Source organism: Arvicanthis niloticus, chromosome 3, assembly GCF_011762505.2.
Source record: "Arvicanthis niloticus isolate mArvNil1 chromosome 3, mArvNil1.pat.X, whole genome shotgun sequence".
NCBI classification, from domain to species: Eukaryota; Metazoa; Chordata; class Mammalia; order Rodentia; family Muridae; genus Arvicanthis; species Arvicanthis niloticus.
In genome coordinates, this window is record NC_047660.1 from 36,472,994 (window position 1) to 36,496,290 (window position 23,297).

General features: G+C 35.0%; 1 long non-coding RNA gene across 2 annotated transcripts in view; it reads left to right on the top strand.

The window, feature by feature from the left end:
- The window catches only part of LOC143441665 (uncharacterized), a 127,571-nt gene that overhangs the window by 47,827 nt on the left and 56,447 nt on the right, over window positions 1-23,297 (top strand). The window contains exon 3 of one of the 2 annotated variants that reach the window (XR_013109247.1): window positions 21,548-22,160. The exons of the other annotated variant lie outside the window; for it this stretch is intronic. This is a non-coding gene — a long non-coding RNA (uncharacterized LOC143441665). Of the gene's footprint in view, window positions 1-21,547; window positions 22,161-23,297 lie in introns of those variants that run through there. 2 annotated transcript variants of the gene reach the window in all.

Here is a 23,297-nt window from a genome sequence, read left to right on the forward strand (position 1 = left end):
TACTTCCTTGTCCTTGGCCAATGCCATATTCCTGCCAAGCATCCCATTTCCTTTTTCTTGGCTCATGTCAGATTCTTGCCAAGCAGCCCCCAAAGCTCTCCACATCTCCCCCTTTTTTATTTCATAAACAAGACTGAGCCTATCTTAGGTCATTTTGTCAAAAATGCCCTTTTTACCCATCATGGAATATGTATTATCCAAAGCAATGTACTTATGTCTTAGGTTGGTAAGGCTCTGTGCAGAATCTTACCTGTCCTTGGCTTTCCAGCCTGTTAAATTAATAATTCTGTCTGGGGGTCCATTTTTCAGGTTCAAGCCATGTACTTTGGCTGCCAACATGTTGATGTCAGGAATAAAAGTGTTCCCAGGACAAACAAGGCTAGCATTATCAAGCTACATATGCCATTTTTGAAGCTTGATTAAAATAGAAATACTGACCCCAGGCCATGTCCATTTTTATGGTCAATTACCTGTAATCTATTATTGATAAGACAATATTTTAAAAAGTTTGATTTAGATTAAATGATAAATAGGAATTAATTCTCTTTAAGTGAATATCATAGGCTCATTAAATTGCAAAAAAGTCATTTTTTAAAATTGATTAAGAAGTCTTTCTTGGAAAAATATGTAAAACCCCACTAAAACAATACCATAAAAATAATAATAAAGTACCTTTCAGCCAGGTAGAAGAATGCATTCTAAAAGTCACATATACAGATGACAGGTTATGGTAGGATAAAATATTAAAAGATGCTGAATGAGATAGGAAACACAATAAATTTTACTAAAATTTGTATATCCAAACATTTATGAATTATCTTATATGTGTGTGATGGCATTTCTAAATTTAAGAAAACTGAAACTATACACAAACTTGTATTAGTTTTAGAATTTTAATAATCACTCAAAAAACTCTATTTACTCTTGAAGTTTTGAATGTTTGGTACTAATATTTATTTTCAGTACTGTTGATTGAATCCAAGGTCCTGCACACATGAGACAGTGAGACAAGTTATTCTTACAATGGAAGGTCTTCCCTTTCTCTTACCTTATTTCTTACAAGAAAAATAAAAGCTTGTCCTTTTAATTCTTCACACTGATTGTTGTTTTCTTTTCATGAAAAAATTATGCCTTTTGCACAATTATTTCTTCACAAGCACTTGAATGTGATGATCATAATGATGATCTTATATTTGGCTGTAAAACATGGACAACATTGTCTAAATGGTGTGAAGGAACAGTTTTTTTTTTTTTTCTGAAACAGCTTGCCTCTAAGAAAGCCTTATGTAGTGAGATTTTTGCTCCTTTTCTCTGAAATCGCACTTTCAGTTAATATTCTGTCATATAGTAAAAATATATAGTTTCCCATGTGCAAGCTCTCATGATTTTGTCAACTGACATTTAGCAGCATTTACCTCTTGGCTGCCAATTCTTCATTTTCATAATACATTTTTCTTACATAACAACTGAACCAGGAAGATTTTTAAGTTGACATGTCTTTGGAGGATGACAGTGTGATCGACATCAATGTAGTAAATATGGATGCACAATGCAAAGAGACAGCTGCCCTTCCATACTTTGACATTTTCCCACACCTTAGACTTCAGTTCTGGAATACAGAACAATTACAGAAGTAAAGCACAATGATCCTTGAAGAAAAGTAGCATGAGAGTGATTAAAACTCTGCAGAGTTGCTGTATGATGCTCCAATCACTGAAGTGACATTTCTGTTCTTCCTGGGAAGATATTTGAAGTACTCGTTAGTGAACAAGGCAATATATTAATTTTTGAAAATAATGTAATTGTAGATAAAAATCATAAATGCTTACTTAAAACATAAAATTATATTTATTTCTCTCTCTGTATATATGGGTGTGCATGCCTGTATAGGCAATTTCAGACATGCCCATAAGTGTACCACGTGAGCACCAGTTTGGAAGAAATCAGATGACAGATTAAAGAGAATTGTTTTTCTCCTATTGTGTGGGTACTAAGACTGAGCCATATCAGCTGCACCTTAGAATATGTTTTAAGTCAATAAAGACTGACTAAATAACATGTAGTTGAAAATGTCTCATTTTCTTTGACATACTGACATGAAAGTGTATTTTTCTCTAAATTCCAAGTATATAAAATTCTTAAGGCTTATAATGGGCACACACATTGTTATAGTGAGTTTGTGTTTTATTAGGCTTGTGCTAATGTTATTATTATTCTTTCTTCTCACACATGGAACACTGGTAACAATGAGAGGTGCTGAATGCTACATCTCACCACAATCACTGAGGAGCAAATGCTATTTCTCTAAGGTGACAGGCAAGCAGGGCTACAAAGTGGAAGTATGAATAGCAAAACTAGCAGGCAGCAGAGGACTGTGGGATATTAATAATATCAATGTCTTTAAAATTATATATCCCTGTAGTCTATCTGTAGCCATAAGACTAGAACTGACTCAGGATTTTACATAATTAGAGGTATTTATTGAACATTTCTTTCCAAGAAGCAATAAGAGATTAGAATCAAAGATAGCATGATTTTTGAAGAGTCCCAGTTATGAAGAACTTACTCCCAGAAGAAAGAAATGTTATGTAAATTCTAATATTTTCATTTTATCAAGGCTACAAGGCACATATAAAAGAGGCACTGAAGAAATCTGGGCAAGAAGGGACTTAATCATATTAATCCTTCCCAGAGCTTTCCTTAGCAGTATTAATGGTTTTAGCCTTCAACATGAAACCTTGAGAAAACTTCCTTAGAATATATGAATGTGTGTGTGTGTTTGTGTGTGTATGTATGTGTATAATAATATTTCAAAAAGCAAAGGCCAGAATAAAAATAATATTTAAAATAACTTCCAGAGCACAAGGAGACCTGACAGGCTACTCCAGGGTACTTATGTTGTGATTTACTAATGCTAGGCACTGGCAGTATTGGAAATTTCCATCCTACTGTTTTAGAATATAGTTTTTTCATAGAAGCACAAAGCTTTTCCTTTCCTGTTGTGTTAAGTTGGTGGTAAGTGTAGACAACAGAGAACTGTAAGTTAGTGTGTATTTCCCCTGTGATGTGAACCACTACCAAGCTGTCTTAGTCATGTCTTCACATTCAGACTTTAAGAGGGAAATGGTGGTTAAAACTACAAAAAAAGTTGGGATTTGTGGATTACTTAAGGATATTTGTGATTTATGGAATGCAAGGTAATAAGGCAAAAGTTATAAGAAGGGAAGGACATGTTAACTAAGTCAGGCAGAATTGAAGGAATTGATAATAGATTCGTAGGATTACTACAGACACTCAGGTCTGGAGGGAAAAATCCCGAGTGTTTTCTGGGTTCTGAGTTGGTTGCAGTATTGACTGTATAAATGACTTGCATAGAAGTGTGTGAATCCACATCTCTTTGGTAGCCAGTTACAAAAATATGAGCATAGGAGTGGTGTTAAGAAATAAAGGAGCTCTGGAAGATGCTGTGGGTCAGGGAATGTGAGTGGACAAACCTATATTTAAAGAGCAGGTGAGCTGAGTGGAAGAAGCATGTCCATAACACACAGCAGGCACAGGGAAGTGTTAAGAAACATTTCTGCTATATAAATCTCATTATAAAAACTACAGTAAGGGCGGAGGATATTCGTGTACTCCATGTGATCAAACAGGTAAAAGAAAAAAAGAAAATCCCATTTATTTCCAAATTCATTATTTGGTGATTTTTATCAGAATATATTTTTAATATCTCTCTCTCTCTCTCTCTCTCTCTCTCTCTCTCTCTCTCTCTCTCTCTCTCTCTCTATGTATGTGTGGTGATGTGGGGTAGGGATGGTGTACTCATGTGTACCAATGTGTATGCATGCTGGTATGCACATCTGTGGAGGCCAGAGGGGATATCTTGTACACTTCGTGGTCTGCAGTTTCTTAATCCCTTGAGACACTGTCTTGGAGCCAGGAGCTTGTTGTGATCCTCTCTTCCTTTTCTGCCACTAGAACTGTAGTTACCTGTACATGTAGACACAATGAACATTTACTTAATTGCTGGCCATCTGAGTGAAGCTTCTGATGTTTGTACAGCAAGTGCTCTGCTGATTGCCTTCTGCAATTCTTATTAGAAATGTCAAATATGAAAATACCATAAAGAGAGGCTGAATCAATGGATCAGTGGCTAAAAGCGCTTTCTGACCTTAAAGAAGACCAGACATCAATTCCCAGCACAATACAGTAAATATATCTAGTTAATTTACTAATTAGTTTTTTATTATTTGATATGATATGATTGCTTTTAAATTTTGTCATTATTATTGTGTAATACTTAAAAATTAAAAAGAAATAAAAAAATATGAGTTACTCATAATCACTCATCCAAGTGGTTTGGAATTCATGGAAAAAAGCAAAGGTAAATCAAGTTGGCTAGAAAATAAGAGGAAGTTAATATTGAACACTAATCTATTGCTTTCTAATATATAATGGAAAATTAATTTGAAATAAAATATTATTTAAACATCATACTACCTTAGTCCTAAATTTATATTTTTAAATATGTAGCATGTGTCAAAAAAAATAAAACTTAACGTTTTTGTCTTTAGTAATACAGCCATTATTGAGCTGTTATCACCAATTTTTAACTATGGAAAAAAAACTTTATCATTAAACAATGTTGGTAGGCTGGTTGGATAACTACATTGTTTGGTCCACAGCAAGTAATAATTGTCCAATTTAGTCTTCATATATCTTTCTCTGTCAAAGCATAATTTTAATTCTGTGTAGAGGGGAAAAAAGACACTTATTCATAATAACCTCAACATTTTAGGATAAGAATAAATCTCTTTTCTGTCATTACTTTTAGCCAGTCTGTGGCCTTTTCTATTACTTCACAGATGTTATCTATAGCAATATATTTCTCATTACCATATTAAATGGATTCTGCAAAGACATATTGAGCCATTGTCACCCCTAATATCAAAGTGTTTAATGTTGCCTAAAGAACCCTCGTGTCTTGCCAGATAGAAAGATAACGAAGAACTGAATATTTTAAGTGCTGAATTTTGTCTTTCTTTTCTGCACTCACTTTTGTATTTGAGAGGTAAACCATTTTATGTTGTACTTATAACACACATCACAGAGGGACTAGTGAGTCTGTAGGATTTGCAGTTTGAGGTACCCACCCATGTAATTATGACTTCTCTCTAATGTTATTCCTGTTCTTAAGAGGATTGCTTTTGTTGCTCTGAAAGATAGCCAATGGTGCAGTGAAATGTATTAGCTTCTTAGGCTTTCTACACCTCTCTGCATGCCTGTCTGTGGGTTTAGCTTGTTCAATTGTGTGGCAGTATGTTTCCCAGCCTGTTACTCTCACTATTTTGAGCATTTGAAGTACAATGCCTTTCTCCTTAGTAAGGCATTCCTTACACTGTTTCATCATCAACAATTCCTTGTACTCTCATAAAAAGCAAAATCTTTCTCTCAAATATATGTAGTAGAGAGACTTAAACACAGATTTTTTTCTGTTCAGTTCTCCAGCTGAAGTATTAAAGAAATTCAATGATACAACTGAGAAAATTCATTCTCATGAGTCTGTCACCACTAATATAAGATAGAAAGAATCTGCAAGCTGCTCACAGAAACAAATTTTCTCTCTCCATGAAGAAAAAAAGTGTCATTCCAGAACAAGTAAGAAGGCTGTATATTTGACTCATTTATGGATGTCCATCATTTTAACAGTTTTTGATATTGCTGCGCTCTGGCTCTCCAGGTGAAACTAAAACATGTAAATGTGTTTGATTTGACATTCTAATTATAATGTAACTCAAGATTCATTTAGGTTGGATAAACTTTAAATCTCAACTAATAGTCTCACGAATAGGGCTAAAATCTAAATGAAAGTATTTTTTATTGGATATTTTATTTATTTAAATTTCAGATGTCATCCTTTTCCCCCATTTCCCTTCCCTAGAAACCACCTATATCATGCCTCTCCTCCTTTTCGCTTTTAATAAAAGTATTTTTTTTATTTTTTATTTTTTTACTTTTTTATTTTTTAATTTTTTTCCCATTTTTATTAGATATTTTATTTACACTTCAGATGCCATCCCCTTTCCCCATTCCCCCCCCCCCTTAGAAAATCCCTATCCCATGCCCCCTTTTCCTTTTTGCAATTATACATTTTTTTAAAAATGTTAATCATAGGCTTTATAAGTTTGGTATTGTTCAATCAGAGGTGTACCCCACTACCCAACCTAGACAATTATAGTTAACTCAGTCATTCTGGATTTCTGACGGGGTTGAAAACTTATAGCTATTTACCTTGAGAGAAAAGATTTGAGTGGATTGTCGTCAGCTGACATTCATCCTAAAGCCAGGTTCAGAACTAAATGTTTTAGTTAGGATAGATGACAGAGGTGCTGGTTAGTCAACAAAATGATGGACTGGGTATTAGGACTAAATGATGGACTGGGTATTAGGACTATCTTGTACCTCACTGGTACAAATCAGCATAATTATGCTCTAATTGTATTTTGAGAAAAAAGTTTCATTTTAACAGGAAGGATGATATGTAAGAGGAGCTAAGGTGGGAGGAGTACTGAGAGGAAGAGAAGGAGTAAGAGGAGGAGAAGAAGGAGAATAGAAGCTAGGTGATGAAAGAGAGAAAGAGGGGGGAGACAGGGAGGCAGATGTTCATGTATCTCCACCAGTGAAAGTATTTTTAAATAATTTGTTTTTATTTTATGTATACTGGTCTTCTGTCTGCATGTATATCTGTCTGAGGGTGTCAGATCTCCTGGAACTTGAATTACAGACATTTGTAAGCTGTTCTGTGGTGCTGGAAAATGAACCCAGGTCTACTGGAAGATCAGTCGGTTATCTTAAACACCGAGCCATCTCTATAGCCCCCTATGAAAATATATTTTAAATTTGTTACACTGGAAAAACTATACAGTTTAAATACGTAGTAGTGTTTCAACTTACCCAAAATACTATAAATTGTATTTAAATTTATAATTCTTCTTTATTTAACATTTGGGTAAGAAACATTCCATTATGTTTTATAAAATGTGGTAGTATGCCATTAATACTGTAAGTATATATTATAATTCCTTTATAAGGAATAAATAATTTGAGAAGCAAAGACTGTACATTATTTTTATAACTGTTTAATATGTTTTTATATCCATACCCTTATCTGTATTACTTTTCTGTTGCTCTGCTTAAACACAAGGACCAAGCCAGTTTAGACAGGAAAGGGTTTGTTTTAATTTATAGTTTGAGAAGGATCAGTCCACTATGGTTGTGAGGTATGGTTACCAAAGCAAGTAGTCAGAAAATCTATCTTCAACTAAAGGCCTGAAGTAGAGAAACCAAACTAGAAGTAATAAGAGGCTGATTTAAAGCTTGCTTCCAGCAACAGACTTTTTCCAACAAGGCTGCTCATCTTAAGTCTCCTAAAATAGCATCAAGAAATAGGTACCAAGTGTTCAAGTACCTAAATGAACAAGGTGTGTTTTCAGTTATAAACATCATATACTTCATTTCTTCACCTTTTTCTAAACACCCTCCAATTTTGTTTCTCCTCTTCCTTCTTTTCTTTTTCTCCTTTTTTCTTTCTTTCTTTCTTTCTTTCTTTCTTTCTTTCTTTCTTTCTTTCTTTCCTTCCTTCCTTCCTTCCTTCCTTCCTTCACTCCTTCTTCCCTCCCTTTCCTTCCCTTCATCCCTTCCTTTCTTTCTTTCTTCCTTCCTCTTCTTCCACCTCCTTTCTTTTCAAATTATAGTTGCTCCATATGGACAGAAAAAGACAGTTCAATGAAGCATAGGGAACACATCAGTAGTATCTAGTAGCTATTAGTTTGTCAATTGCCCCTCAGCTCAGAAAGGTGTTTCATGTGTTTTTCCCCTATCCATGGTAGAATGCTGTCTGAGTTGATGCAGATGCATATAAACACAACTGCTATGAGGTCATGAGTGCAATCAGCTTGTCCTGACCTTCAGCAATAGTCCTGAAACCCTGCCTCTTAAAATCTTTCTATCATCTCTTGTGTGATGTTTCCTGACCCCTGAAGATTTGATAATGGCAGAGGTAGTCACAGCCATTTGCGGTTTAGCACTATACAGTCACATATTTTTTTCATTTTGATCATTTGTGAGTCTGCATAATTCATAGCTCATTGCAAAAAGATGTTTTCTGATGAAGGCTTAAAAAAACTACACTAATCTGTGCATGTAAGGACAAGTACTTAGAAGGCAGTTTAAGATTATGCTGATTTATTAATGTAATAGTAGTGTGTTCTCTTCTGGAACTTTTGAATGCCACAGCCATGGTTTGTTAACCAAGTTTACAAGGATTTACACTCTTATTATTATCTTTACAATATTTTACTGTCACTGTAAATGAAAGAAAATTAAGAAATAGAATAAATTAATGGCTATGACATACTGAAGCATGAAAACTGTACATGTGGGAAACTAGAACAGAAACAAATCATTAAGATACAAAATAAAACTCTTAAAATTGAATTGCATTTATAATCAGGTTTTTTTGAAACATTTTTGTCATCAGTATTTAGTATGTGTATTATTTTCATACAAACTTCCTTATTTAATGGTTTTGGTTTAATTTTGTCATATTGATATATAGATCATTAAAAATATAATAGCCATGTGTGTCATAATTTCATGTGTATAGTTTTTACTCATTCACATGAAGGTTTATTTTTATTGTATATTGGCAATTAGTCATTTGTGAAATCCCCATGTTTTTCTGTTTATCAGTTAGGATGTATTGGTAGATGGATTATTACATGAAGATTTATTTATGAAGAAAGGAATTCTCTTCACTCATTATTTATCTTTTGTGGAATTTGCTTGTATGGTTTATTCTTAGTGCAAATTTTACATTAGAGAATAAAATATGCATTATTTGCCTTACTGATTTTTTTATAGCTAAAAGTATGTCACCTTTCATTTGTCTTCTGCTGTATTTACTTACACATATGTGGCTTTCCTATTATAGAATATTCTTTCCTGTCAAACTTTACTAGCTTGGCTTTGTGTATGCTGGACAACATCTGAACAAAAGCTGTTTTGTCTCATTGTTGTCATATGAGGAATGTGTTCACGGATGTGGTTGTACAAGCACATGCACCATGATGCAACTGTGGAGATCAGTGAATGACCTTGAGTGTTGAACCTCATCTTTAATCTCATTTTGACACAAGGTCTTTTTGCTGTTTGTGTTGTACTGTGTCTAGTAAGCTACTAAATCTACAAGTTTCCTGAGAGTCTGCTTTTGTCATAGGAACCTGGAATTACATGAATGCAATGGTCTTAGCTGACCTCAGTTGGGTTGCAGGTTTAATAGTCATATACTCCCTTATGCATCACTCTGGCTACCTTTTAGTTCTTGTTTGTGATGAAACCTTTTTGTGTAGCATTTCACAGCTTCTTCCCCACAATTTCCTTTTTCGTGAGTGTTTAACTTCTTATCCAAGATAATATTGACTTTGTTTAATGAATATTCATTGAAGGATATTTGGTCAAAATAGTTTGATGTGTTAACTTCAAAACTGAAAGTATAGTTTTAAAAGATAGAAAGTAAAAATAAAGAAAAAAATCTATAAATATATAATTATATGTGATTCAACTTTTTAGAAAGAAATGGATCAAATGAATTAGAGTAATGAGAGGTGTGTATTCATCCTTCCTTCTTGAAGAAATTACACTCACCCTTCCTCCTTCCACACCTTTGGTCTTTCTTGACAGTATATAGTTTTTCTTAATAATGTTGGAAATACTGATGGTAACAATTGATAAGATCCATTATTTTTTAGGATATTATGGCCATTTTGGAGATGTGATTTTTGTGCATAACTCAGACACATTATTAATTCTAAAATGAGGGTTTCAACCTTGCCAGCTCAATTTTTTTAAATGCTTTAATCATGTATTGATAATGCTTCATTCACAATGTTTTAAACTGTTTTCATAGGTCTTTCAAATGCAAACTCATCCATATTCATGAAAACATAAGTAAAGTAACACCAATATAGTCACTCAAGGAATATTTTATTGTAATATGTTTTATTCTGCTAGTATTTATGCTTTTCCACAATGATATGTGTAATAATAACCACTTCTCTAATGACCTCACCCCAGCTCTCTCCAACAAAGATTTCTAAATTTTAAAAATTATATAGTGCCTTGTTTTCACTTGCTGTCCTGTAATTAAGAGAAAGTCTAGTTCTCTCATCTAAGCCATGCTATGGTGAGAAATGCAAGTAAAAGAAAATATAATCAAATAGGTAGAAGCCTTTAAATAAGCAAAAATAAATCCTTTTAAAAATACAGAAAAATATAATCAAAAATGTGAAAGAAGAATAAAACTATTCAAGATCTGTAAATAGAAATTAAAGCAATAAAGAAAACATAAATCAAAGCATCCCTGGAGATGAAAAAAACCTAGGAAAGACAATATAGGATGCAAGCATCACCAACAGAATACATGAAATGAAAGAGAGTATTTAAGGCCTAGAAGATACAATAGAAGAAGTTGATACATTGGTCAAAAAATGCCAAATCTAAGATGTTTCTAAAACAAAACATCCAGAAAATGTAGAGACTATGAGATTTTCAAACATAAGAATAATAGGAATAGAAGAGGGAGAAGATTCTGAGTTCAAAGGCCCTAAAAAATCTTCAACAAAATCATAGAAGAAAACTTCCCTAACCTAAGAAAGAAATCTCTTTAAATATACAAGAAGCTTACAGAAAACCAAACAGATTGGACTAGAGAAGAAAATCTTCCTTCACATAATAATCAAAATTCTATTAAAAGTTGCAAGGGAAAATATCAAAGTAATATATAGAGGCAAACTTATCAGAATCACACCAGACTTCTCAACAGAGGCTCTAAAAGACAGAAGTTCCTGGACAGATGACTTGCAGACCATAGAGACCACAGAGATTAGTCTAGACTACTATACCCAGCAATATTTTCAATCACTATAGATGCAGAAACCAAGATATTCCACAAAAAAAACCTTAACAAATATTTATCTACTAAACCAGCCCTATACCTCTGTGTAAGAGGATACGAGAAGGAAAAAACCCAATACAAGGAGTGTAACTATACCCAATAAAACAGAAGAATACTTATACCCCACAAATCACAAAGAAGAGAAACACACACACATACACATGTATACACACATATGCATGCACACAGAGCACCACAATCATCATTTAAATAAGAGGAAGAATCATTGGTCATTAATATCAATGAATTCGATTCACCAATAAAAGACACAAGGTAACAACAAGAGTGGATTCCTAAAAAGTGGATTCCTAAACAGGATCCATTATTTTCCTGCATATAACAAACACACTAAGCTACAAAGATAGACACTTCTTCAGAGTAAAGGGTAGGGAAAAGCTTTTCCAAGCAAATGGGCCTAAGAAACAAAGTAAAGTAGCTATTCTCTTATCTAATACATCTTATGAATCCACAATCATCTTCATACCTAAACTGCACAGACTCAAAAAAAAAGATAATTTCAGACCAATTTCTCTTATGAACATCAATGCAAAAATTATCAATCTAATATTTTCAACCAACAGAAATCCAAAGAGATGGAGAAGAATATTTCACACATATCAAAGGAAAAATTTCACCAAAGTGACATCTCAGTTTGGAACATCTATACCCAAAATGCCAGGGCACCCATGTTTATAAAAGAAACATTACTAAAGCTTAAATCACACAACAAACCCCACAAGATAATAATGAAAGACTGAAACACCCATTCTCACCAATAGACAGGTCATTAAAACAAAAACTAGAGGCATAATGATACTAATAGTGGATATGAAACAAATGTATCTAAAAGATATATAGAACCTTTCATTCAAACTGAAACGTATATATGTTCTTGTGAGTATGTCAAAGAAGCGTCTCCAAAATTGACAAAGAAGATTGAATTCTTACATTCTTTCAGATCACCACAATTAAAGCTGGACTTCAACAATAGAAACACCAGAAAAACCAAATGGCAAAAGTTTCCCAACCATTAAAATCTCAAGGCCAGATGGTTTCAGCACAGAATTCTACCAGAATTTCAAAGAAGAGCTAATACCAATACTTCCCAAACTATTCCATTAAATAAAAACAGAAGGAACACTGCCAAATTCATTTTATGAGTCCACAGTCACTGTTAAACCTAAACTGCACAGACTCAATAAAGTGATAATTTCAGACCAATTTCTGTTATCAATATCAACACAAAAATAATGAAATTCTCACAAACTGAATCCAAGAACACATCAAAACCATCATTCAACATGAACAAATTGGCTTCATCTCATGGATGCAGGAATGGTTCAATATATGAACATCCAACAATGTAATCCATCATATAAATAAACTAAAAGAAAATATCCCAAGATCATCTCATTTGCTTCTTAAAATGCCTTTCACAATATACAACAAAAGCTTGGAGAGATCAGAGTTACAAGCACATACCAAAACATTACAAAAGCAATATAAAGCAAGCCAATAGCTACCATCAAATTAAATGGACAGAAACTTAAAGCAATTATACTAAAATCAGGGACAAGACAAGGCTGCTCACTCTCTATCTATTCAATATAATACTTGAAGTTCTAGCTAGTGCAATAATACAACAAAAGAAGATCAAAGAGAAACAAGTTGGAAAGGAAGAAGTAAAGCCATCACTAGTTCAGCATGACAAGATTGTATACATAAGCAACCCCTAAAATTATACCAGAGAACACTTATTGCTGATAAACACCATCAGTAAAGTCCCTGGATGAAAAATTAACTCAAATCAGTAGCCCTCCATTATACAAACAATGAGTGGTTTGAGAAAGAAATTAGGAAAACAACTCCTTTCATAATAATGAAAAACTATAAACTATCTTAGTATAATTTTAGTATAACTCTAGCCAAGCTAGTGAAAACCCAGTATGACAAGAACTTCAAGTCCCTGAAGAAATAACTTGAAGAAGATTCAGAAAAAGGAAAGCTCGCCCATGCTTATGGATTGGTAAGATTAACTTAGTGAAAATGGCCATCATACCAAAAGCAATCTTCAGATTCAATGCAATTCCTATCAAAATTTCAAAACAATTCTTTGTAGACCTTGAAAGAAGAATTCTTCCACTTCATGTGGAAAAAAAATCCCAGGAGATCTAAAACTATCCTGAACAGTTAGAGAACTTCTGGAGGAATCACCTTCCATGATCTCAAGCTGGAGTATAGAGTATAGAAAAAACTTCATGGTATTGTTATAGGAACAGTTTGATCAATAAAATCAAATTGAAGACCCAGAAATAAACCTATACAAATAAACCAAACCAAACAATGGAAAAATAAAAGCATCTTCAACAAATGGTGTTGATCTAACTGGGTATCTTCAAGTAGAAGAATGCAAATGGGTAATAAATTCATATTTAATACCCTGCACAAAACTCAAGAGCAAGTTGGTCAAACACATTGACATAATAAATAGGACCCCCGAAACTGAAAAGTTTTTTAAGGCAAAGACCACTATCAATGTGATGAAGCAGCAGTCTACAGATTGGAAAAATCTATACACCTGTGGACACTTTATTTTTGACAAAAAAGCTAAGTCAAACAATGGAAAAATGAAACTATTTGCAACAAATTGTACTAGTCCAACTGAATGTCTAAATGTAGAAGAATGCAAATAGATTCATAAGTCAAGTAGGTGGTTTCTCAGAAAATTGGGAATAGTTCTACCTCAAGACCTAACTATTCTGCTCCTAGGAATGCATCAAAAAGATACTTTAACTTACTAAAGGGAAACTTGTTCCACTATGTTGATAGCAGCTTTATCAGAAACTGAAAGCAACCCAAATGTACCTCTACTGAAGAATGGATACAGAAAATGTGGTTCATTTATACAATGGAATACTATTCAGCTTTAAAAACAAGGATATCATGAATTTTGCAGGCAAATGGATGTAACTAGGAAATATCATCCTGAGTGATGTAAGCCAGTCCAAGAAAGGCATTCATAGTATGTACTCACTGATAAGTAAATATTAGCCAAATATTAAATTATACTGATGATACAATCCTTACATTGTGAGAGGTTTAACAAGAAGGAAGGCCCAAGTAAGGATGCTTCAATCCCATTTAGAAGAGGGAACAAAATAATCATGGTGAGGCAGAGGGAGGGAGGGAACTGGATGGGAGAGGGTCAGGGAGCTGGATAGGAGAGCCGGACTAAGTATGGCAAAGAAACAGGAGAGAAGCCCAGAGGTCCAGGAGAATGAATGGAAGTATTCAGTTGATAGGGGTAGGGGTTGGAGGTGTGTGGAATATCTATGCTATGCCAGAGACCTAGGAAATGGGGAGGCTCCCAGGAGTCAATAACGGTGACCTTAGATAAGATGCATATCCATGGGGATACGAAACTGAAAAGGTCACCTGCAGCAGCTAGGCAGGACCCCAGCAGTAGGTATAAAGACAAAACTTTTGACCCCAAATTAGTTCTGTCTACAAGAAATGCAGAAGCAAAGATGAAACAGAGACTGAGGTAATGGCCAACTAATAATGCTCTAACTTGAGACCCATCCTATAAGTAAGCACCAATTCCTCACTATATTGATGATACTCTGTTATACTTGGAGACAGGAACCTATCATAACTGTTCTCCGAAAGACTCCACCCAGAAGCTGACTGAAACAGATGCAGAGACCCGCAGTCAAAGACTAGACAAAGCTCATGGACTCCTCTTTTAAAATTTTATTATTATTATTACAATGATGATGATATTATCATTTGTACTTAATCACTTTATATTCTACTCACTGTCCCCCTTCCAATCACCTCCTTCCACAATCCTTTTCTCATCTCCCTCCCCTTCTCCTCTGAGAGAGTGGAAGCCATCTGGTTATCCCCCACAGTCTAGCTCTTCAAGTCTCTGAGGGGCTAAGTGCTTCCTCTTAAACTAAGGCCAGACAACATAGCCCAGCTAGTAGAATATAACCCACGAATAGGCAAAAGCTTTTGGGATAGACCCCAATCCAGTTGTTCAGGTCTTATATGAAAGTTAATCTACACATTTGCTGCATATGAGCAGGGAGACCTAGGTCTAGCCAGTGTATATTCTTCAGTTGGTATTCAGACTCTGAATTCTGCAAAGGTCCCTGTTAGTTGTCTCTGTTTGTCTGTCTTCCTTTGGAGTTCCAATCCCTTTGTGGCCTGAAATTCTTCCTCCTATTCTTCCATAAGAGTCCCCAAGCTCCATCCATTGTTTGGCTGTAGATGTTTGCACTTATTTGAGTCAGCTGTTGTGTAGAGCCTCTCAGAGGGCAACATGCTCCTGTCTGCAAGCATAACAGAGTATCATTAGTAGTGTTAGGGGATGGTGCTTGCCCATGGGGGAGTCTGAAGTAGGTCTGATTATTGGTTGGCTGGTCCCTCTGTCTCTGCTCCCTCTACTATGCCTGCATTATTTATAGGTAGAATAGATTTTGGGTTGAAAATTTTGTGAGTTTCTCTATGGATTCCCTGGGGTTCCACTCTGGTTACAGGGGACGGACTATTTAGGTCCTATAGCCCCAGTATAGTGAGTCACAGCTAAAGTCAACCCCTTTGATTCTTGGGCATCTCAGAGAATTCTCAAGAGAAGAAGCAGCTAAATAAATGTTGAAAGTTCTTACTCATCAGGAGAATACAAATCAAAAAACTATAAGGTTCCACCTTACACCCATCAGAATGACTAAGACAGAAAGCTCAAGAGGTAGCACATGCTGGTGATGTGGAGCAAGAACAACATCCCTCCATTGCTGGTGGGAGTGTCAATTTGTACAACCACCTTTGAAATCCATTTGGTGTTTTCTCAGAAAACTGGGACTAGTTCTACCTCAAAAACCAGCTATACGACTCATGGACATTTACCGAAAAGATGCTCCAACATCTCACTTAGACACTTGCTCAATTATGTTCATGGCAATTTGTTCATAAAAGCCAAGAACTAGAAACAACCTAGATGTCCCTCAACTGAAGAATGGATAAAGAAAATGTGGTATATCTACACAGTGGATACTATTCTGCTATGAGAAACCAAAACATCATGAATTTTGCAGGTAAATGGATGGATCTTGAGAGTATCCTGAGTGAGGGAACTCATTCCCTAAAGGACATGCATGGTGTGCACTCACTTATAATTGGATATTAGCCATACAATACAGATACCATGTTATACTCCACAGACCCAAAGGAGATAAACAAAACGGAAGGCCGAAGAAACGATGCTTTAATCTAACTTAGAAGGGGGAATAAAATAGTCATAAGAGGCAAGTGGTAGGAGGGAACTAGGATGTGGAATGAGGAGGGGAATGGAGAATTTTGAATCAGGTATAGGCAAGGACAGGAGAGATAGCTAGATGGCCATGAAAACGAATAGAAATATGCAACTGGCAGGCATGAGAAGGTGGCAAGCTCAGCGAATCTTATGGAAGAGTTGAGGGAATAATTGGGGCCCCTGAAAGTGATAGAAAGTACACACACACACACACACACACACACACACACACACACACACACACATACACATACACACACAAAACCAGAGTCAACTAACTTGGACTCTTGAGGGCTTTCAGAGATTGAACCACCAACCAAAGAATATAAACAGTCTGTACCTAGGCCCCCTGGCAAATATGCAGCATTCAGTTCAGTCTCCATGTGGGTCTTTCCAACAACTAGAGTGGGGGGTATCCCTAAAGCTGTTGTTTGTCTGTGGAATCTGTTCACCAACTGGGCTGCCTTGTCTGGCCTCAGTGGAAGAACATGAGTCTAACACTGCAGAGACTTGATGTGCCACTCATGGGTGGCCCTTAACTTCTCAGAGGAGAAGGGGAGGTGGGTAGGAGAAGGTATTCTGTGAGGGTGGATAGGAGGGCAGCAGTGACTGTTTTTAAAATGAATAAATACGTAAATTAATGGGAAAAGTAAAAATTCATCTAGTTATCAAGTTAGCATGTTCTGACTAGTTTGTTGCTGTATTTCATTAATCATTATTAGTATTTTGAATGACTGATATTGTATGGAGAACCTTTAGTGTACCAATAAAGAATTGACTAGTGCTTCTTAATTGTTATTATTTCATGTGTTAGGAAGAGCTATTCTCCTTCATCTGTATAGGCACATTTGAGAGACAGTGGGCTTGCTTACAGCCATATAGCAACAAGAAGACTAGAAGTAGCCAGGTTTAAATAAATATAAAATGACTGACCACTGTGCAGAGTTTCTCATTATCTGTTTCTCTATCTGTATCTGCTTATGACATTTTATTTGAATTTCAAAGTGTTTGTGGTACCATTGACATTGTTTCTTGGATAAAGAAGTGGATGTCTGGACTGTTAGCACAATGATGCTTTGATTTTCTTTTCAACTCATTTGTTATTGGCTTGGTATTTTTAAGACAGACTCACTGAGTAGCCTTGAATGGATTCCACCTAACTGTAATTCTTCTGCCTCAGTCTCTCAAAGTGCAAGGATTATAGGAAATAGTCATTACGTACAACATAATGCTATTTCACGTATAGTTATATCATCATAGAGATCCTTAGAGGATGTACCCATTAAAAAGACTTATGTTTTTAGAAGTACAGGTTAATGGATTCTGTGAAGCTCATCCTGGTTCAGAATGAGACGGCAATTCAAGTTTAAGTCTAAGAAAGATGATATGAGACATGAGACACAGACAGTTTTACCTTGTTAAACTAATTACTTATAAAATAAAATAACATAAAAGAATTTTGGGCCTCATGATTTTTGAGAGTTAGAGTTCATGACCATTATGGAGCTGGAATGGTAGCTGACAGCTTACATTTGCCCACAAATCCAAGACAAAGAGAGAATTTACTGGAGATGGGTAGGCTTTTGAATACTCAGTGCACAATGTTACTAACACACCTCCTCCAAGAAGGTATGCCCATTAAATTTCTGCTCTACACTTCTACTAACTGCGGACCAAGCATTCAAATATATCTATAAAGATCATTCTCATTCATGTACCTTTGAAATTTTCCTGCATTTAACTTTATAATGGGGCAAAGTTATATGTTTTCCACCGAGGCTTGGGTTTATCAGTAAAAACTATTAACCAAACAATATTTGTGCTACTTATTTATTGTTATTTTTAATAATTGTGTAATGTTTAACATTCTTTCCTACAAGTTCCCTGTGTTTGTTCCTCCTCCTCCTCCTCCTCCTCCTCCTCCTCCTCCTCCTCCTCCTCCTCCTCCTCCTCCTCCTCTTCTTCTTCTTCTTCTTCTTCTTCTTCTTCTTCCCTCCCTCCCTCCCTCCCTTCCCTTCTTCTTCTTCTTCCTTCTTCTTCTTCTTCTTCTTCTTCTTCTTCTTCTTCTTCTTCTTCTTCTTCTTCTTCTTCTTCTTCTTCTTCTTCTTCTTCTTCTTCTTCTTCTTTTTCTTTTCCCCTTGTAGATTATTAAAGTGACTGCATCATCATACCTTTCTTGTTGCTTACTTGAATGACACAACTTACTAGTGGTTATGTGACAGAGGCTATAACTTCCCTACCCCCAGAAATCATTAAATTTATAAAGCTCTTCAATGGGAATAGGAACCTTTTGAGCCTACCCACAACCTTGTTTTAATACTAATGTGATTGGTTTTGTGTAGATCTTAGGCAGGCAACCATTGCTGTTATGAATTCATAGGTACAATAGCCATATCATGAACAGAAGGCAACAACCCTCAATTGTTGTTGTAATTGTTTAAACATAATGTAACATTTACAATTTTTGTTACAAAATAAATTATTTATGTTGTTAAAATAGCCTATTCATTGTGAATTTTTTAACTGATTTTATTTAATATTCTCATTATGATGTAGAAATAAAGTATGAGTGAAACTTAATTCTTTGAATTTTAAACATTTATTTAATTTATAACAAAATCTACCACCATTCTTTTGAATAAATTCATATATTTAAATAATAAATTTTCATCATTTTCATACTTTATCAACTTTTTTCATTCTCTCTCTGTCTGTTCTTTTTTCTTCAAGAAAAATTTCCTACTTTCATGCATCTTTCTAGTTTGAATTGTTTACCATTCGATGTTGAGAACTGCAAAATCTATTACATATCATAAATGTAAAATGTTTATAATTTTATAAAATTTAAAAGGCAGTTTGATAAATGCTTGCTTCGCAAAACAACAGTAATGGCTTTTCCACAGGGGCCTTTGACTTCTCCAGGCAAGGACTTTTGGACAATTTTACAGTACCAGGAATCAATGCCATCCTCTGGAAAAAGCATCAAAACCAATCAGAAAGTAGTTAGCTAACCCAAATATAGTGATGCCACTACTATCTAAGTGAGCAAATCTGTCTTCTTTCCAGTTAGACTGATATGGTAGCATGTAGGGTTCACAGCTGGATAAAACTGATGATGTTTTTTCTCTCCAGGGAGTATGAAGAGCATCTTCCTGGACTTTGAAAGCTAGTCAGCAGGGAGATATCTTCCAGTTCAACTGAGTAGAAATGGTGTGTGTGTGTGTGTGTGTGTGTGTGTGTGTGTGTGTATAACAGTCTTATTGTGTAGACCATCCTTATCTAGACCTCACTATGTAGGTCTGGTCTACCTTGAACTCACAGAGTTCTGCCTGCCTCTATATACCTATTGATGGGTTTTGTAGTATATGTCTCAAGTCTGGCCCATGTAGAAATTATTTCTAAAAAGAAAAATTATAGTAGTAAAAGGATGTTTAGATCTTTTAGCATTTTTAATAAATTCTAATTGATGATGGTAATTCAAACTTCTTTCTTTTTGGATTGTTCTAAAGTGTTCTAGAATTTAATTACTTTCAACATAGCTATTATTTCAAGTTGCCTTTGAGCAAGGAGGCACTCAAGAAAGAGTCAGAGGGTACATAGAAAAAATTAAGGTACATATCTTTTTATGATATGGCTGTGATGTATCTTTACATTTGGGTTTTTATTATACTAAAATTTGGACACAAATACCATGGCAAAATATCTTTATTTGAGTTTTAATGAAAATATATAACTATAAAGAATTTTTATAATCTTTTATTATTTACTAGATTATAAATTAGTCTTTTTAATAAGCTATTTTTACACTGATTATCATGAAACCAAAAATGATTCAACTAGACATGCAGATATTATGCTAAAATATTTTATTTTATGTGAACAGAAGACTGTTTAAATTCATTTTAAAAATCAGAGACTAAATATAGATTATTAAGTTCTAATTTAGTACATTTTTTTTCTGTTTGCATTTCCTAGAGTAAATTTTAGCTAATTATCTTTTGCATGGAATAAGAACACAATTCCTAATGTTTTGACAAGCAGCAAATTGCACATTAGTCAGCTGTAAAGAAATCTATTAGGAACAGTTGTCCATGTTGAAGATTCTTCTTTGAAATAGCAAATTAATTTAAGCTTCATCATTCACATTAAATGTATCATGACATCAAAGTTTTGGTTAGTAAGAGAAACACTAGAAGTAGATACCAAAACTTACCTACTAAACAGCAGGAGAAAACAGATCTTGCAATAAGAAGGAAGAAAGCATACAAGTCCTATGTTATCATCATGATGACTTTTGATAATTAGATTTTTATCCATCATTCATTTAGCTCAATTATTCTGCTAATTATATTATCTGTGATATGATATAAACATAGCATTTGTTTCCACTGAGAAATGTTAATTACAGAGTGTTTAGCTTTTTGTCTTTTGTCCCAAGGTTTCTTTCACTTTTAACTCTTTTGAGCAAATATCAGCTTCTGGATACACTCTGATGGTTTTTTCTATGCCCTGACAATAATGGATATATTGTAATCCTAATTTCTCTGCAGTAACATTTTAATTGGCTATCTAAAACAGGGCCATTCATGAATATAATTATTTAGCTTATGAAAAATGCACATCTCAGTAATAAATATCATTTTCTATTTGTGGGAGCATGAGTTAAAATTTCTTCAATTTTTCTAACATTATTCTTTACAAATGATGGGTTAGGTTAATTGTTTTAGATTCATGTCTCTTTATTTACTGCTCCAATTACCTAAAATGTTAATAGACTCACATTAAGAATGGGAAAACTAAATCACAACGTGGAAGTATAATAACTTGACCAATTATACAAGAAGTAGCATATGCCTATACATATTGGGCTTTTATTTTATTTGAGAGAGATTTGTATTTTGGGGAAAAGATGCATTGTTTTTACACTGATAGGGACATAGGAAAGAAAACATGGCAATCAACAGGCAATATGTTGGTAAAGACATGTTTGTGCCATTAGTGCCTTTGGAAAGTGTCTTAATCAGGGTTTCTATTCTTGAACAATATCGTGACTAAGAAGCAAGTTAGGGAGGAAAGGTTTTATTCAGCTTACACTTCCATATTGCTCTTGATCACCAACAAAAGTCAGAACTGGAACTCAAGCAGGTCAGGAAGCAGGAGCTGTTGCAGAGGCCATGAAGAAATGTTACTTACTGTCTTGTTTCCCCTGGCTTGCTCAGCTTGCTTTCTTATAGAACCCAGTACTACCAGCCCAGGAATGACACCACCCACAATGGACCCTCCCATGCTTGATCACTAATTGAGAAAATGCCTTACAGCTTGATCTCATGGAGGCATTCCTCAAGGTGAGAATCCTTTTACTGTGATAATTCCAACTTGTGTCAAGCTGACACACAAAACCAGCCAGTACAGAAGGATAAACAATAAGAGAGTCTACAAGAAAAATTTAGGGTAAGATATATGCTCCAAAAGTCATATCTCATTTCCCATAGATTTGTAAAGATGAGATATTTGTTAGCCCTTCTCCAAATCAGTAGAGAAATTTTACTTGTAGCATCTTTGTGTTTATTATCCAGTTATTAAATATGGACTACCCTGCTCTCTGCCATCTGCCCTCTAGACAGAGAAGGAATAATCTTTCAGTCTTAAATATAAAATGGCTACTAACAAAGCTCTGATTCATTAATAATTAATATGTGACAACTGGAAGGTGAACTTATTGGAGTAGGCTGATACTCTCATCATGATGAGAAGGTAATTATTAGATAAATTTCCAATGATGACAATAGCTTTTAGATATTAGACAAGTATGATAGATACTATTATAGGTAATAAGACCAAGTACAATTTTATCTTTAGGAGAATATAACTCTGAAACTTGATTTAATTATAAAGGTTATGTTTGTTGCTGCTCCTGGTGGAGACCAAGCCTCTCCTTGGTAAGGTACATGAGTGTAATGTAGACACTCTCCTTATGGCAAGGCCTGAGGAAATGGGTCCCTGCATAGCATGGACCTCTAGGGAATATTCATGCAGAATCTCCTGGCCTTTCCTGAGGGAATCCTTTGTTCACTTTTGCCTTGCATTTGCATTTTTGGCTTTGCTAATGGCAGTTTTTATTTTCAATTTGTCTGTATCAGTCACTTACCAAGAATCAAAAACAGAAAGCTGGGATCATGGTTCATTCTTGTTTGTTTCTGAAGATCCTCGGAGTAGAATATATCACTACTTCTTTCTTTGTTAATAATGATGATGTGGTTGAGTCAACATGAGGGCCTGGTCTGGGAACTTCAGCTAAAGTCTGGGTGTTCTCTCCTGATGGGAACTTAGTTCTGACAAAATTTGCCCTCCAACTTGTTGCAGACAATAGCTAGATGATTATCAAAAGGTTAGGAACGTCTTGCTGGAACTTTGGTTCTAGGACAATAGGAACATTTAGAGGTAAGCTAAGCAAGAATGAGGAACTGACTAATGGCAAGTTCCCTTGGCATTAGAGAAATTAGATGTTCTAGATTAGAATATGGGGAAAGGCTAGGTGGTATTAATTCAGAATTTCCCGTGTATGTAGTTTATCATCTGATTATACTATAACTGCAATTGCTGCCAATCATGGACACTTGGTCATGGATCAACTTGCTCAGTTGCATATTAACTGCTTGCTGAAGCTGTTTCTTTTTTCTTGAGTCAGTTCATGCGTTAGCAGGAAACCACAGCGATTGAGGAGGAGAAGGAAGGGAAAAATACTGTGTGCAAATTATTTTTAAACATAGGATGTTTATTTATTTGTTTATTTATTTATTTCACTCCAGATTTTATTCTCTCCCCTTCCACCTTCAGACTGTTCCACATCCCATATCTCCAATCCACACCCCTGTCTTCCAAAGGCTGTTCCCAACCCCTCAACCTCCACCCCGCCTGACATCTAAACTCCCTGGGGCCTCCAGCCTCTTGAGGGTTAGATGCATCATC